Consider the following 6,000-nt stretch of genomic DNA (forward strand, 5'->3'; position numbering starts at 1 on the left):
ATCAACACTTATGAGGTCTTCGTGGAAAACCGTTATTCTTATACATACCTCTTAACAAATCACAGGGGTCGTGAACATCCTATGTGTTACACTCCTTTCTTCATGTCCGAATTACAGTATTTACGGTCATCGTCGTCTACCGAAGCTAAGGAGGGATAATGCCGTTTTTTCCCATTCGTGGACCTCTTGCATACTTGGGACCAAGAGACCTATCACCGGGTTTTGCCAAGGATGCGCAACACGCGTCGCACACAAACATGTTAAGAGGATGCATGCAATTTAGATTGCCGCTTGTCATCGGATCGGTGTGATTCTATTTGGCATATCTCACTTCCGGTGTGCCGCGCAAGGTTTATTGCCATTAGGTGCCTTGGTAGATACATGCCTTAGGAGGTAGGTAGTGAAGAAAGCATCAAGGCATGCTTGTCTCGTAGAATATCCGCGCCACATGCAAAGGTCTGGGAGGTTTGGGTGAGACGTTACCAACCTTACCCAAAACTTTTTACAGTTGACGAATTGGATCTTTAGAAGCTCGTACGACCTCGATACAACTTCGTGCGTGTGATGTATGCATAAGGGAGGCGGAAGTCTTTTACTAAGACATTTTTCTCCGCTTTATATATACAGTATAATGCATGGTTGATGTAGTTGCAGTAAACAAAAATAAGTACCATCCATAGGTACCTAATGTGTCTAGGTGTAGATTGGAACTACCTAAGGTAAGCAGAGGTAACGTAAGGTTTGTATGTATGTAGATGGATAGGTACCTACACCTAATCTACCTACCTAAGATAGATGATGTCCACGTGGTTAAAGGCGTGCCGTCGAGTCATCAACCATACACGTATCTCACCATCCTCTCGCTCCTCGATTTACCCAGGCAAAAGGTTCAATTCTCTGATGATAACAACACGGCCAAGATGATGTTTAATCATGGTACAATATAAAGTTTAGGTACGCTTCGACGTTTCGATATTTCCCAAATAGAGACAAAGGTCCATACCTAAGATAGTACATAAATAAAATCTGGGGGCGGACGGCACTTCAAAACGTAAGCTGGACTTATGTGATATAGCCTACAGGATGGTTCCGCCAACGGTTAGACCAGTCAGAATTTTTCATGTAGGTGTGAAGATTTGGTACCAGTCACACAATACATAATACATATGTAGGTCAAGGTTCTTGTGTGTCTGCAAGGCGGATAACGTTGATCGTAGTTACCACCCTGCCACCCCTCCTAAAATTTCTCTCATGATGTTCCCATTGATCAGTTCAGGCTCGCTGGCTGCTGGCTTGCAGTTGGCTGGCAGGCTTCCCCATCCCTTGCCCCCCCCCCCCTCCCCCCAAACTTCGTGCGAGTGTGGGCGCGGCATGCGGCATGCCACGTTCCTCATACACTTAAAAGGAATTTTCCCCTAGCTAGTGTCTCCGCCATCCTCGATTCCCTGCCTAGTGCCAAGCTAGCCAAATATCATCCGCTAGTAGTAAGGCTAGGAAGAGGCAGGGGTTGTTTCGGTGGTTCTCATCATTTCGGGAGTGAGATCCAACTCCTGGCTCGGCCGTTCCCCGTCCTTTTTTGACCGAGCCACTATTCGATTTAAAACCCAGATCTGATATTAAAAGGCAAGCCTCGTGCTGGTCCGTGGTTCTCAAGTTCTTACCCGGTTGCTCTTGGGGCAGTCCCTCAATCCCATCCAAGTTGTACATGCTGACATGGTACGTTGTACCCAGAAGCAGTGCTGGGCAACTGAGTTATTGCCGTGCCCTCCCAATTCTTTACTTACCTACCTACCTACCTTAGGTACCTAATAGGTACTAGAGTAAACCTGAATATAGGTACACTAGGTACCCAGACAAGTAGGTACCCGTGCGATTCTCGGTCGATTACATGTCTATGTAGTGTCCCGGCGTCTACTGCTTACATACTATGGCAGCATAGTACAGAATCTGCCTCGTGCTACTACGTACGTAGGGACATCATACTACGTAGTGGACGGCACGTATATCCATACATTCATGGATAGATACTGAACACGTACAATGAGAAGTCATATGTATGCACTCCACGCATTACATCCGTATACTATGCAGGTAGGCTGTTAACCCCTTTCTGCTTACTGTACTTCGTGCCTCTTCTAGGTATAAGTGCGCCAAGAAGCTCCTACAGGATACTACCTGTATTAGGTACTTACTCAACAAGAGTCAGCAGTACCTAATATTTATAAACATGATATGCTATAACTACCGAAACTTTACCTAAGCCAGCTATCTGCAATGCACATAGGAGGGCTCCGCTGGTTACTACGCGGTAATTCACATAGTATAGGAGGTACGTAATGTTTTAGGACGATTTTATATTTCTTAGCTGGTAACATCCAGCAGCTCCGTATCAACCAGGAAGAGTTCGCAGGAGAGGATAAATACTACATCTAACCATTAATATTTTCTTCATCGATGTAACGATCTTTCTACACTATCAAAATGAAATAATTGTACTATTCTCAACCGTATTTCATATCACTTCGGTGATATTCTATTATTGGCGTGAACATGTTCACCGAACCAACGAACTATCGAATGCGGGAAAAGGAAAATATTCGTTATCTGTTAAAAACTCCCCCACCTCTTTGGTTACAGTTTTACTTTTGACAGTTGTACTTTGATCAGTAAACGGGGTAGATCTTAGATGGACAGATGTAACCTCCGCTCGTTTCCCTCTTTACGCGATTCATCCCTCGCACAAGACTGGTATATAATAATTGGTCATTATGCATCAACGATGCGCCGACCTATGGGGGGTCGAGAGAGATCCAGCCTTACAGACAGACGAAGATACGCACAGTGCTCGGAAACATCCCAACGGAAATAAACCGTACTACAGGACATAAGATACCTCTCGGAGGGCAATATAAAATAGTTGGGCGCCCATGAAGTCAGCCACATTTTATTATTATTATTACCTATTATTACCTATTATTAGGTACCAGATAACATGATATTATAGCTTTTGGTTCTTCAATAGCCTCCTGCTTTCCCTCGATATCCCTTGCTATCACATGGGCCGGATGGGGTTCACTGCCCACACTACCCATGCTGAACGGTATCACATAGGTTAATAAGTTAACTGATCCCTAAACTCGATATGTGCACCCCGAATGAGTTTCCAAAATAACCACAGTTCTCTGACCATTATCAGTTAGACGCCGCCCGCGGAATGGCCCCTTGAAGGAGCCCTCCGCCCTCGCCTAAATCTGAGCCGATTCCTTTCGGTGTCACCATTACCATTTAGGTACATCGTAGCAAATAGCAACTACCTAAAAGCCAGCTTATTCATTGCTTGATCCCGCTCTTTAATTAATTCTTAAGATCCCGGATCCCATGTGAGTATCAAACATCGTGGGAATCCCAACATCACCTAGTTAATAAAGGTATGCGTTCAGCTCTTTCGGCGATATTCTTCAAATAGCTCGAGCTCGGTCTGTGAGATCTATCGCCGAAGGAATTGCCTACAGATCTGCACGCCACTCCCGCCGGGGGGGCCATCCCGCCTGTGACTCCAACCCGAGGTCCTTCGCGTACGTGCGTACGAGAAGAGCGCCAGCTCTGAATGGTCAGTTTATGCGCCCAGGTCCATGGTTAGTAATACCATATCTACTGTCATGGCGAACGAACTTAATCCTTCATAGGTATAAGCTTAGGTAGTTATATGCTTAAAGGGGGATTTATATGGACATTCCACGAGCTGAATGGCTCGAATCCTAACTCGGCCGACCCCGTACTGGCGTCAGCTTTGGTTCCCGTTCACCTACCCGTCATTTGCCGCAGTACACGGGCTCACCGAGAGCCAAATAAGTCTAATGATAACCTTCTACCTACCTAAGATACGTTAGGTAGGTAGTAAGGCTTTCTCGAGAGGTCTGTTCACACGTGTTGTTGCTAGGGCCTGTTTCTATTGCGCCTCTTCTCTAGTGATTTGGGAGGCTTCAAACTACTATGTATTATCGCAAAGACAAGCCTTTGAAAGTTCCACAAAGGGAATCATCATTCGCGGCTACACGGCATAGCCATTCTAAAATCGAGCATATGGTAAGTGTTACCCGTCAATAGTCAGCGCCAGGGGCAACCGATTAGTGTGAATCGCAGGCTTTCATTACACGGCTAGGCCAATAGTCTCGATGTCAGCATACAGTCGCACCGTCCCGTTTCTTGTCAACACATATGGCCCCAGAAGGGAAAGGGACTCCTAGAGGAGTTTTATACTGCTTATTTCGATGGTAACTATATACTAGTTACGTACGAACACCTATACTAATAAACAATAATCGTTGTTCGACCCCGATCTAGGTCTTAGTGCTCTCGTAGCACCAAGAGGGAATGGGGTACTACAAGCCAGCCTCACGGGGAAGATGCTGACGAGAAGAACAAAAAAAAATCTGTCCCATGGCTTTTCCCTAATCCATCTTTCTAATGGGGGCGGGGAGCGCATATCCCCTTTTTTTTTCCTCTCTCACCTTTCGGGGTAACAAATGAGACATGGAGACACAGCATACTCTGTGTGCGGTATACCACGTTTCTAGATTCCGAGAAAAGGTACCTAGCGCGATCTGATGCGATAACCCGACGATACCACCCAGTGAGACCCGTCTGTCTCGGACGCGGATGTTACGCCCTGGGAAATAAAAGCTTGTCGGTTTGCTCTGAAGGTCTGCCGCCTCCCGTCTGCAGCGCAGCGCCCTCCCGTTAACCGCTTGACGGCCGAATCTAGATCTTGAATAGGCAGGATTTCGCGACCGAGAGGTAGACGTAGACATCTCCGAGGTTTAGCTCGGTGCCGATTTTCCCTTTGGGGAGGACAAATCCGGCAAGACGGCTAAGAGAACAAATTTCTTTTCTTTTTCTTTCTTCCTTTTTTACTTGGTATTCCCATATTTTTACCTACTAGATAGGTAGTGAATAAAATACCATGATAAAATCTGTCATCCCTTGCATAGCGTGGCTTCTTGTCTCATTCCAACACACTTTTCTACTACTTACCCAGGTACCTAGGTAGAGAACTAATTATCTAGAAAGATCTCTCTTTAGTTACTGAAACACATGTGGCCCTGCTACTAGCATCACGACACCCTTTTGTGATACCGGCGCCGTGGCTCTCGGGACGAATCTGGTGTAACGGTTTCAGGGGTTCTGGCAACGCGTCCGAGATGCCCATAAAGTGCTGCGTTACCAACTGGTGTGATTGGAGGCGGAACGCACATCTGCAGCTAGCCTCGTGTCCGCCACGGCGGTCACTCAGACTGCCAGAACCACCGGCTTAGATATCTGCCTAACAAGCGCCCAAAAGCCATCGTCGTAATGGTACGCGTGAGGAGTAACGCCAATCTATGATGCTAATATAGGTAACTATTTGCGGCGACCTAACGCTCCCGGTTTGCCTTGGGGGATGGAAAAGCGCCCTCCCTTATATGATTAGTGATACAAAATCATATGGGCTTTTTTTTTTACTTGGCAATAATTCGACTATGGGATTGTCTGGTAAAATTAGGCCGAGGGTGGTTTTTATAGTTAGATTGGAGATTCAGGAGGTTTGTCCATATTGGATTGGACATGACGGTGTAGTTCGACTAGACGCGAATATCAAGTAGAAATGGACTTGGTGTGAGGTTTGACCAAAACTATCTCAATCACCATCCTAGCGTTTTATCGAACGCGTATCTTGATGCTAAGTACCTCCTAAGATACCTAGTACCTAAAACTTCCTTAACTGTTCAAGCGAATATTTCGACTTGTCTACGGTACATAGTTACGGACACTATTTTGTCTTAGCAGGTAATGCTAAATAGGTACCTAGGTCATTTTTCATATTCATCCTGTATTGTAATCAGCTTGCTCTGTCGTCAAGTCTAAGGACAACAAAGGTGTATGGGTTTTCCGGAGGTTGAAGGAATATCGGCGGCGGACTTGCGGACTTCACGCGTCATCCTCCGCAGGCCCGTTTCCTCA

The sequence above is a fragment of the Daldinia caldariorum genome (assembly GCF_022478825.1).
Source record: "Daldinia caldariorum strain CBS 122874 unplaced genomic scaffold F4812scaffold_6, whole genome shotgun sequence".
NCBI classification, from domain to species: Eukaryota; Fungi; Ascomycota; class Sordariomycetes; order Xylariales; family Hypoxylaceae; genus Daldinia; species Daldinia caldariorum.